The sequence below is a fragment of the Phaenicophaeus curvirostris genome, chromosome 2 (genome assembly GCF_032191515.1).
Source record: "Phaenicophaeus curvirostris isolate KB17595 chromosome 2, BPBGC_Pcur_1.0, whole genome shotgun sequence".
Classification (NCBI taxonomy): domain Eukaryota; kingdom Metazoa; phylum Chordata; class Aves; order Cuculiformes; family Cuculidae; genus Phaenicophaeus; species Phaenicophaeus curvirostris.
Genome location: NC_091393.1, coordinates 77,191,555 through 77,204,245, shown reverse-complemented (window position 1 = coordinate 77,204,245; position 12,691 = coordinate 77,191,555).

Below are 12,691 nucleotides of genomic sequence, written 5' to 3'. Positions count from 1 at the left end.
AGGACAGCAAAAGGGAGTGAGTGTAATAATAATAGAACATGCAAAACAAGTGATGCATAATACAATTTCTCACCACCCAATAGGTGATGCCCAGCCTGTGCCTAAGCAGCAATCATGTCCCCCCATCAACTTCCCAGTTTGTATATTGACTGTGACATAGTATGGTATGGAATATACCTTTGACCAGTTTGGGTCAGCTGTCCTGGTTATGCTCCTTCCCAGCTTCTTGTGCACCACCCCACTGGCAGAGCATAGGAAGCTAAAAAGTCCTTGGTTTAGTATAAGCACTGCTTAACAACAACGAAGAACATCAGTGTGTTCTCAACATTATTCTCATAGTAAATCCAAAAGATAGCACTATACCAGCTATGAAGAAAAAAACTAGCTCTATCGTAGCCAAAATTGGGACAGAAACATACCTTTGGTAGCTCTTAGGTTTTAGTGCACCAGAGATATGCCACTTAGAAATGCAGGAATGAAGTTACCCTGACGTTCACATTGCGTAAAAGTTTACTTATTGGGCTTGAAATGCTTCTATTCTGAATAGACCAATGACAACAAAATGTTTCACTTGTAGCACCACCAAGAATTGCCACTGGGATTCTTAGCCAAAAGTAGATTAACAGAGATATTGCATGCCCTTCCATCTCAGTGTATGAGGTAAATTTTGGCGTCTGTATGGTACACTAGCTGTTGGCCTTTTCGTTACATGCAAAGTTCCTGTAGCCTCTAATTGTATGTATGGCATTTTGCAAATACCACAACTAGAAAAGCAAGTGCCATTTAATGCAGGAAACAAATTGCATGTTGTTAAAAGACTTAATGAAAAGCACTATTGAAAGCCACCTGGCAGTCACAACAAATGTGCATCACCTATATGCTTGTACTTGTCAAAGGTGGTAACATGCTTTTGCTCTCTGATTATTAGTAGGTGGATGGCAATGAGGCAGAGCTTCTAGAAGTACCTAGTAGAAACAGATCGTTAAATTCTTTTAAAATCAATTTCTACATCAGAAGTCCACTAATATTAAAAAGAGACTAGGTAGTTAGCTATTCCTTAACTCCAGGACTTATATAAGATCATCCTTTGTAGTTGACCGAATGTCATCAGCTAAATGTGACAATTCATTTAGAGAGACTTTTATTTTGCTGCTTCTTGTCATCAGCTAAATGTGACAATTCATTTAGAGAGGTTTTTATTTTGCTACTTCTTGGAAGCCAGAAAGGCAATTTTAAGTGCCAGTGGTTCCAGCATTATCCTGTGGCCAACGTTAACAAGAGCTACTTTATTCTGGACACTGACTGAAGTATCTTCAGCTGTAATAAAGAGATGCTATTCTGATGAACCTCTCATGTCATATTGAACAATGTAGCTAGTATCTCTTACATAAGCACAACTGTCTTTTGGTCCTTGGAATGCCAGATCTGCCTTTTTGATCTTTGTGTCAATCAGGAAGCAACTGCTTTTTTTTTTTTCAGAAATATTTTGATATATCATGCCTTTATAAAGGTCCAACAAAGTCCAACTCCTTCTGCTATTTATGTACCCATGTCTAATCTTCTCATTTTCTTATTTCTGTTCTGCTACTTGTTGTGCATCCTAGAACATTTACTTTGAAAAATTGACCAGAGCAGTAAACCAAAACAAAGCATTTAGATGAGACTGCAGTTTCTGCATGAACCAAGATTCTACATGGATGGTGGAGAGAGGACTGAAAACAGTCTGTTGGAGTATGGAACTTAGAAGTCAGAAATATCCATGGCTCGATTCATGAAAATGCAGTGAGTGGAAAGTTTAGTGTCCTCAAGAACACAAGTTCTGGAACATGTATCATTATAAAAATATTTCCAGAGTAGGCCAGGCTCAGCATTGATATGTGATGGAACTGATTACAGGAGAAAATGCAGGAAAGGAATCTGCTGGATAAAATTTAGTCTGTCAACCTTTTGTCAATTGTTTTGTCATCAGCATTTTGCTGACTCCATAGTAATAAATATTCTATGAAATGGTGTTTCAATGGACAGCAGAGGTAAGAAAGGAAGGTAGTGGAAATTTCAGGTCATAGTTGGGAAATTGATGTGAAATGCATTTCCATTTTTTTAAATATTGGGTGATTTCTTTAACAGCCTTCAGCATAAATTCTCCTGTTTCTCATATGTTTTATCTTGTTTTTTCACTGAATGATACACAACATAGGGTTTACTAATGTTCATAACAGCTGGCTTAAAATAAGACCAAAGTGTATTTCTTTAAACCTAAGTGAATCACAATTATGCAGCATAAAATGTGAAACCCTTTTATGCATATCCTTTGCACCTTTTGTTAGGTGCAGAACTTAGTCAATATAATTATTGTAAAATCTGGATGCCCAGAAGGTAGTAGGAATTTCTACTGTCAAAGCACAGGAATTTCTGTGCTAACCTTCTTTCAGCTTTAACTTGAAATGTCACAGGCTCTGGGGATTTCTGGCAGCTCCACTCTTCAATGAGAAGGCTTAGCTTAAGAAGAGTGTCTTCTTTTCAGTTTGAATGTATGTTGTATTAATCACATCTAATTCATCTTCCTATGTATTTATAGTTTGTGGATGAGGTTTTCAAAAGTGCCTTAGAGGTTCGGGTACCCTGGTCCCGCTGAAGTGCACACAGAGTCGTATGCCTTGAGATAGCTAATACATGCTTCTCAGAGCTGAAAGGAAGAGGAACTCTAGGAGTATTTCCAAAAAAAGAAGAGAAAAACATTACTTGATCTCAGTGCTTCAGTTGTATGTGAGGGTTCAGCCACAAACTCCTAAACCTGTGGCTGGGTCTCTAGGTGACTCAATATCTGCCCCAGCAATCCTTCCTGATTCTCTTTCATCCACAGCTGTGCTGTTGTATTACCCAGCAGCTCACCACCAGTATAGCCCTGCCACTGATGGTCTGACACAGTGTACTTAGAGGAGGCACATCTGAATTGCTTACAGGCCCCACACAACTCCAGAGCTGCAAGTTGCCTGCTTGTGTCCTGGATCACTTAAAAAAATATGAAATAAGTAACTTTCTGAGTGAGTTCTCTGATGCCAAATTAGCATGTTGTAATTTATGAATATCATTTTATTGACAGTCCCTCAGCTAACTTTTGATATGGACGGTGTCAAATAATATGGATATCATTGTGTCTGAGTCACCAGAAACTGCTGTGTCTCTGCTCTTTCTGTTCTTTATTAAGCTGTGCTGTGGTTAAACAACATGGATGAATTTGTTCACAGAGGGATAAGAAGAAAGTAGACTTCTGCAATGTCACAAAAATATCACTGATGTGTCTACCCTACCAAAATATGAAAGGTTATCTGCTCAAGGGTAAAATAAAGAAAACAAAAAATGGTGCTGTTATTGTTCTTGTCACAGCTGACTTGCAGTCTTCTGTAATCTATATTGGAAAATTACAGATGCTCCTTGGTTGTTTTTTTTTTATGATGCCTTTTCCTGTTCGGATAAGTGTGAGTTTCCATCAGTGATTTTGTGTTAGACTTTCACTGCTAGTATTCTTCCCGTATCAATTCTTCCCTATTATTCTGTTTTCTTCCTTGGGAGGAGCAGGGGCAGGAAACAGGTTTGGTTAGTAATGGTAGTTGTAAATATTTATGCAACATTGGTATCCAGAGGCTTTTTCACAATCGCATAGAGCATAATGTGCTTCAGAACTTTATACATTTTCCCAGGAAATCAGTCCCTTAAATTAAGCAAGAAAATAGGCGTCTTTGTAGCTCCTCTACTGCAAGTACAAGTCCTGGCTTCAGCCTTAGTATTTCTCACGCTGGCTCTTTCAGCTGGTACAAGGGAGATGTTTACCCCTTGGGGAGAGAGATGTCCAGAAAGATCATAGAATCATTAGGTTGGAAAAGACCTTAGAGATCATCGACTCCAACTGTATCTGTCTACTACTAAATCATGTCCCCAGGCACCTCATCTACCCATAATAACATGTTGCAGCAACGTAGTACAGGCTTCTCAGAACTGTACAGCTTTTAATAGTCTAGTTGACCACAGTATTTTAGGATCCCTAGACTGGAAAATAAAGTTCTTTTTCCATGATGTGTCTTGAGTCAAAAAAAATCCAGGATGTCATTTTTCTCACAGTGATGGGCTGATGAGGTGTTGTTTTACAACTGATACCTTATTGTACAGCTGATATCTCAGCTCAGTTTAGGGCTGAGACTGTTAAGCTCAAGAGGCTCTCTTCAATGTGTATAAATTGATGCAAGTATAAATACACGCAGTGTGAAGAGAACAGAGCCAGGCTCTCTTCAATGGTGCTCTGTGACAGGACAAGAGGCTGTGGGCACAAATGTGGTCTGCCACTATCTCCAAACTATCTTCATAAACATTCTGGTGGTACACACTGAACACCTCGTGGACCTGAATCTTCCCAGAAAATAAATGCATCTTTCCAGTCTCAGTGAGCTCAATTTGATGGCCTATTTTTGCATGTTTTTTATAAAAAGTTATAGAATTTTCCTTTATCTCTGCAGACATCAACAAAGATTTAGATTCCATTGTACTAGGCAATTTGTAGACACTGATTCTTTTTCAGAGATCTCGCAATCACAGAACAAATTTATATGAAGGATGGTACAGAGAAACAACTAGTTGCTGCAGCAAGGGGTTGTCACCAGATCTTTGAAGTGTACTTTGCTGTTCCAAAAATGTGTAATAATGTTCAGTTTGATGTAGCCTCTTGTCTTTGTTATATATCTGCCTACAAGTTCCAGAAAAAAGATTCGGCATTTCATCTCTGGCACATTTCAGGTAAGGAAAATCATACCGCACTTCAGTTTCCCTTTCCGAATTAGAGGCTTATATTGGTACATTGTACTAACTAGTCACTTACCAGTTGAATTAGGGAAAAACTTTAATGTAATTAGGTCTTACAATATGAGATTGGTATATGTCATCCTTGTATATAACTATTCTGGCTAATGTAGGAGGGAGATGCATTTAAAAAACCTGGTCCTTCTCAGTACTGTTATGCTGTGGCTTAGGGAACCACGTGCTTGGTAGTGTCTCCCCTTCCAGCAGTCCTGGCTGTGTGTGAGGTAGCATCAGGCCAGATCATTTTTGTGATTGCTGTTGAGCACCTTTTTGGATTTAGAAGGTTGTGGTTGGTTTTGTTTTGTTTTAGCATTTATTTTTTAATGTATCTCATATAAGTGTGTGAAAACTTATAGTTGAAATGTAGTTGGGTCTGAACATCCGGGCAACTATCTGTCATGCTGTGCAGTTCTGGGCAATAATTCAAAAGTTCCTCAGAAGGATGAGTGGTTACAGCGGAACGATATCCATGCCCTTAAAAATTCTTATCTCTTGGGACTGAGAGTTCAAGAACTGTTTTCATGGTTTTTTGGAGATAAACTGGTATACAAGTTTTAAGCTAGCACTAAGCCACTAGAGAGGATCTCTGGTACCTCCAAGGACAATTCATGTTGCAGTAAGAGCTGCTGAAGGAGGATGAGACATCAGCAATATGGCATTCAGAAACCATGCATACTGGGATAGGACAGAATTAACTTCAAGAAAACACATGAGAACTATTTTAAGATCTTCCACACTGAACAAAGTTTCAAAGGATTATTGTATTTTAAAGATGTTGATGTTAACAGATGTGCAGATATTGTCTCCAAAAGTTTTATACCGTTTCAAGGTTTGAGCCAAGGTACCTTGGCTCAAAACTGACGAAGACGCAGATGTGGAAACCAAACAAGGAGGCACACAGTAAGGATAAGGTCAAAAAGAAAGGACGAGTTGAGGCAGCACTTTCCCATCTGGCTATGGTAAATGACAAATGGATAGTTGAGGGATCTTTCAGTCTAATAAAGAATTGGGATTAACCTAACTTGGATAACTAGTGATCAAAAAGTCATGATTATGCCATAATGGTTATTACACTGTACATAATTCTGTTACAGATTGGAGTTGCCAGTTTAAAGTATTTCAGTTCTCCTCTAGATTAATGCTGTCATTAATCCTTTTTCCTAGTACTCATGTGGATCTGCCCAGTTAAAACATCCTGTCACTGAAGATCCTGTGCACCTCAATTAGATAAACATTGTTCCTTCCAAATACAAGTTTAAATACGTTTGGGGTTAGAATGTAAAAATGCTAATTGTGTGAGTTATAGCACAGAAAAATATAATCCTAGAAGGCAAATGGAGTGAGTGACTGTTTAATGACCTGAAATTATCATAGATAGTGCCTGGCTGCTTGGTTTTGCTGTCAACAAAGCACAATGATGAGTTTAACTAGTTACGGGCTTCAATTAAGGGAGAATTTCTCCTTAATAAGCAATGAATGTAAATCAAGATTTTAGTTGAACATAACCAGTTTGGATGTATCCGAAAGAAAGCCATATCTCAGATCATACCTACTAAGGAGGCTCAAGCATCATCACCATTTGGATGAGAGGATTTTTGAAGTCTTGCAGCACTTTCAATACCAGAGATTCAAAATCTACAGTCATACTTTTCAATCTCTACCTTCTGAATTTTGAACTGTTATTGCAATGTGCAGCGTAGTGTCTCTGTGTGTTTGTGTAAAAAAGGAAAAAATAATTCTGCTGCCAGTGTTACCAGTATATTAAAGTTACCTTAATTCCTTTAGCACATTCCCCAAATGGTTACAACCCTTTTCCCGGAAAATAAAACAATCTTTCATAATTTCTTCTTCATAAAGAATTTCTTTCTCATCCTTTCTTTTGGTCATGCTTCTGCCTAATCAGTCTTCCTCCTGCATGACTTCTCTCACCAATCCTAGGCCAAAATCAACTCTGCTCCTCTTGTGTTTCTTCTATATACTCAAACCCTTCTCCTTTGCCAGAAGGAAGATGCACAGTAGAGTCTTTCTCTGTTATGGTGAGGCCAGCATTATATAAAAACAAAGAAGTGACTGATGAGATATGCTACAGGCAACTGGGAGAAGTCTCATGATTGCTGCCCCTTGTTCTTGTGGGAGACTTCAACTTACTAGTTGTCTGCTGGACAGTAAAAAGGAGGGCCAAGGAGAATCTCTATCCTTTACAGGACACAGCAGGGACATTAGTGATGAAGGATGAGGATAAGGCTGAGATATTTAATCCCTTCTTTGCCTCAGTCTTTAATAGTAAGATCAGATGTTATCCAGGTCCTCAGCCTCCTGAACCAGAAGACAGGGAGGGGGAGCAGAACAAAGCTCTGATGATCAAAGAGGAAATGGTTAGAGACCTGCCTGGCCAATTAGACATTCAGGAGTCTATGGGCCGGATGGATCCACCCAAGGGTATTAAGAGAGCTGGCAGAGGTGCTCACCAAACCACTTTTCATCATCTACCAGCAGTCCTGGCTGACTGGGGAATTTCCACTTGACTGGATGCTGGCAAATGTTACACCCATTTACAAGAAGGGCCAGAGAGAGGTTCCAGGGAACTACAGGCCTATCAGTCTAACCTCAGTGTCAAGGAAGGTCATGGAGCGTCTTAAAGTGCTATCATGCAATATATACAAGACAACCAGGTGATCAGGACCAGTCACCATGGGTTTATGAAAGGCAGGTCCTACCAAACTAACCTGATCTCCTTCTATGACAAGGTGACCTGCTTAACAGATGAGGAAAAGGCTGTGGGTATTGTATACCTGGACTTTAGTAAAGCCTTTAACACCATTTCCCACAATATTCTCCTAGAGAAACTGGTTGTCATTAGCCTGGATAGGCAAACCCTCTGCTGGGTTGAAAACTGGCTGTATGGCTGGGCCCAAAGAGTGGTGGTAAATGGACTTAAATCCAGTTGGAGGCTGGTCACAAGTGGTGTTCCCCAGAGCCTGGTGTTGGGTCCAGTCTCATTCAATATCTTTATCAATTATCTGGGTAAAGGGGGTGAGTGAAGGCAAGGGGAGACCTGTTCAAGCAAGAGGAGACCTTATCACTGAAAGGAGGTTGTAGCAAAGTGATTGTTGATCTTTTCTTCAAGTGACAGGTGATAAGACAAGAGGAAATGGCTTCAAGGTGCACCAGAGGAGATTCAGATTAGACATCCTTCACCAAAAAGGTTTTCTAAGGCACTGGCACAGGCCGCCTAAGGAGGTGGTTGAGTTACCATCCCTGGAGGTATTTAAAAGATGGGTAGACGAGGTGCTCAGGGAGATGGTTTAGTAGTAGACAGGTGTGGTTGGATCTGATGACCTCAAAGGTCTTTTCCAACCCAGCGATTCTATGAAAAGCAAAGAGACTGGGAAGCAGCAGAGGATTTGCAGTGTCTACTCTTCCTGCTCCAACTTTCTTCTCTTCATGATGTTATATTTAGGATCCCGACTCCAGAGAGGTTGTTATCTCCCTGATATCTACACCAGTTCTGATCTGCTGGTCTTCTCCATGAGGGCAGCAAGGTGGTCCAGGCAGTATCAGATGGCTTATTTTCAGGTTGGTTGTAATTGATTGGAAATATGAAGCTTTTGGTGTCAGCTGCAGCCACTCTCCAAGCTCTTTTGCCTTGTGGTGAATTTGAAGGAATTGACAATGCTTAAGGTCTTCGGGAAAACCCTGAAGGAAGGTGGTGTTATCTTTACACAAGTTCATCTTCCTTTTAAGACAGCATTAGCTGCAGTGATCCAGGAAGCACTGTGCTACAGTGGGTGACCTATGGAACCAAGCAGGGAATTGTCTTCCCTGGGGATCTCTCTTGAGAACCAGCAGCCCTGGATGTTACTGCGATTTGTTCCATGATACTGTCAACTTCTGAGTTCAGAACAGAACGTTTCAGCTGAGCGATGATCTGAAAGTCATAAGGATTGGATATGAGGACAACTTTTGATGTGACATAAAATGTAATGTTGGCAACTAGTAGCCACAAAAGAGTATACTGTAGAGTGTTCTTGTTATGACATTGGACTAAAACTTTGGGAAGTCTGGGACCTGTCGTGGGATTTCTGCATGATTCCACTAATAAAAATATTTACCACTCTATCTGCGTCACTCCCTATATAACCTCTAATTCTCAGGGTAACAGTGCAGTATTCCTTGTTTTGCATGAGGTTGCTAACAGTGGGAATTCACTGAATCCAGAAAAAAAACCAAAACAGCCGAACAGGTGGACAGGACCCCAGCCTTACTCAAACATAGTGAAGTGTCTTTGTCTGGACTATATCCAGGTGTTAGATGTAAAGCCAGTAATTTGTCTTGAAATAAAAATGACATAAAGCTTTTGAGGCCCATATTTGGGAGGGATGGATTTGTCTCCACTCTGACTCAGGCAGGGCAGGCCAGCAGCATGATATGAATACTGTCTACCTAAGGTTCATGGGCAGGCCATCTCAGCCACTCTTGAAGCCGTTTCACTGCTCATAAATAATTAACTTGGTTGTGAGGTTGTGAACTATTACCTACTCTCTCTCTCTTGCTTGATGAGTCACTACATGTCTAAATCTATATGTGGATGTGGCCCTTAGGGAATGACTACAATAGGAAAAGAAAGAATAGTCCAGTGCTTAGATAGCAGTAGCAAGAGGTATGAAGAACTGCTGTTACAGTTGTTAACGAGTTACCTCTCATGGGTGTAGATGCTTGTTGGTTTTTCAGACAATATAACATCTTGGTATTAGATGGAATTATCGCGTAGTGCAGCCCTTAGCCCTAAGAACAGTAAGGATGTTCCCTATATAATGTACGGGAATGATTAGATACATAACTGGGAGACCTCCCTTGTTCTACAGAAAGGGATTTTCCATGTGAACTGGCCAAAACAAATGGAAATGAAAAGAGCAAAGGATAGATGCAAAAATGTCTGACTGACTCAGGCAGGCACCTGTTTCCACGCAGCATTTAACCACCCTTCCTTCAGCAGTGACAGACACCTACATGTGACTTTTCTGTTTGGTTAGGGAAGTCACTTCAGTCAAAGCAACAGAAGTTCTTATTTCTGTGTGATTCAAGGGATTTAAATCTGTACCACAGCAAAGGCCCTAGGCTAAACAGAAATTAAACTTTCTCCACCTCCTGAGCTAAATATTTGTTGCAGGAATAAAAAGGAGAGAGCCAGTGGTTGACTCTACAGCCCACTTGTGAAGGTATGAGGGATGTGAAACTGTGACATTTAGGATCCATTCCAATGAATATTAAATAGTTACACTAAGTGGGAGAAGTGTACCTGAAGAGACTGAAAAAGACTCAATTCAAGGTACCTAGCAGCTCCACTTCATGAGGGGCAAAGGCATCAAATCTTGGCCCCAAATCCCAAGTAAGCACCTGCTGAATAGGTAGTAGCAATTTTAAGATGGTCACGAGCCCCTGAATAGAGGGGTTGAGGCACCTACAGAGCAATTGCCACTGACGAGCCCTGAGGGTGTCCACTACTATGCAGAACTGCAGAGCTCTGCTGAGCTCAATTAAATTACATCAGACCTGAATGATCTGTTTTAAAGGATGTAGTTGTACATACAGATGGAACAACTGTGCAAAGCCATTACACAAATAAATGGCGTGCAGAACAAAAGTCAAACTGTGGGTAGGTGATCAGGTTTCTCACCTATCATCTTCCACGCTATTTGCTTTGCAATAAAAGGGAGCTGTCAGACACTTCCAATAGGAGCTGCGTCTTCCAGCCTTGCTCTGCCTTTTTGTATTTCTGAGTAAAGCAAGCTGATTAAGCATGGTCTGGTGTGATAGATTCTATGTCTGGTTTGAGACCTGCAGAGCAATCTGTTGCTTCACTCTTACTAACAAACACAGATACTAACTTTCAAGTTTGCAGCCCTAGATGCCTTCACTGAAACAGGAACAGAAGGGCTACTTTAGATCTTGGTTCAGTTGTCTATTAACTCACTGTACAGTTCATCAGGTTGCTGTGGATCAGGGCACTTTTAACCTGAGAGATGTTGAAACCTGTGCACAGACGCATAAAAGCATACACAATAAAGTAGAAACAGGATTTTGAATGCAATAGGTTATGTATATGAGAAATAGTGAAATACGGAAGGGGGGAAATATAGGATCATGTTGTAGGAATGTGTGTTTCTGGAGTCATTCAAACCTTATCTGCACAAGGAAGTATTTGCCAGTTAACTTCAATTGATATTGCTATGCCAGGAAACCCTCCTTACAAGTATAAAGCTTGTATTACTTTCCCCAAGGAAATAAAGGCTTATTTTACTGGAATAACTGCTGTATTTGGTCTCTGGAACAACACAGTTAGGCTGGCAAATCTTGCAAGAAGGACTAAGACCTCTCTTTAACCTTTCACTTCTCTGTAATTCAACTTTGCCAGTCATAAAATGGAATTAATTAATGTTCATTATTCTGCATTTCTGAGAAATACTGAGACAAGTCACTAATTAAGATTTGTACAATATTTTCACAAATAACATCTCTAACGCACTCCACTGATGCGGCAGAGTGCTGTTAGCCTGCTGTGAGTACCCACACAGTCCATTAAACTAGGTGTTGTCTCTAGCTGGTGACGGCATCCACACAGCTATTGAGGAAAGTGATACATGGTCTGTGTGGCTGCCACTTTCTCAGAGATAATCTGGTTTCCATTTCTGTGGGGAAAAAAACATGTCTGAGCACACCTGAAGCTTCATCAGGCATGTCATGCTAAACTTACGAGAGTCAGGAGCTGTGCAAGTTGTCTTGGTGTTGTTTGGGAAGTCATATGCACTGGGTGTTTGGGTTTATTACCATAAGATTATTTGAGAATGCTGGGCCGTGCCTGTCCTTTCATTATTACAGAGTTGCCCACAAGAACTGGCCTGTATGATGTGTATTGTTCTTTGTTTGTGAATACTGAATAATGCATGGGTTAGTCATGCATATTCATAAAGACAAACTAGGTATCGTTTTGGATCATACTTTCTGTTTTAAAAGCATGCATGTCTATATGGCAACCTACACCAAAAAGAGCTGCATTCATACACTAAAACTCAGCTTTTTCTTTGCTTGCATTACTTCAGGCAAAATATGTCTCCTGTTAACCTTAGAGGTGAATTGTATGAAGATGAGAGCACCCCAGTGAACTGGAGGTTAGCCTGTAGTTATTGGCCTGGATTCTGTTCTCTGTTTTCATTTTGACCTGCTGCTTGACCCTGGAACCTGTCTTTATTCATCTAGTCTATTCAGATCGATGGGTTTCACTCACAATCTGTACTGGATATAAGTAATCAAGTCATGTGAATCAGGGGTTCAGGGTATGTCTACATTGCAGTCTTAAGGAATGCTCCTGCCTGTGCATTTGCCTAAACCCCTTACAGTGTCTGAACAAAAGTCTTGTTTGCAAGGCTTGTACTAATCTATAAAGTTCAAACTATTCCCAGCTGCTAATCAGTGGATTCCTGAGAATGTCCTTTGTTATGTATTCTGTGATTGACAAGAACTGTTAACTAAAATCATTTGCATCCTAGAGCTCCCCCATCTCACCACCATCACCATCCTGACACAGAGAGATGCTAATTGCATCCAAGCAGGAGCCAGGTAAGCACAGCAGGCACGAAAATTATTTTTAAGATACACAGCAGTCATTATCCAGTTATTAGCCAGTGTTTCTTGCTCAGGTACCTAAGCGAAGAGTCCTATTTTGACTGGCTCCAGAGACTTCCAAGCTGTCTCCCTTCCTCGTTCCCTCTTTCTCACAGGAATGGCAAAAGTGCTGTGACAGGGCAGGAAGCCTGCAGAGCCCTTCTGAAACCCTCCTGTC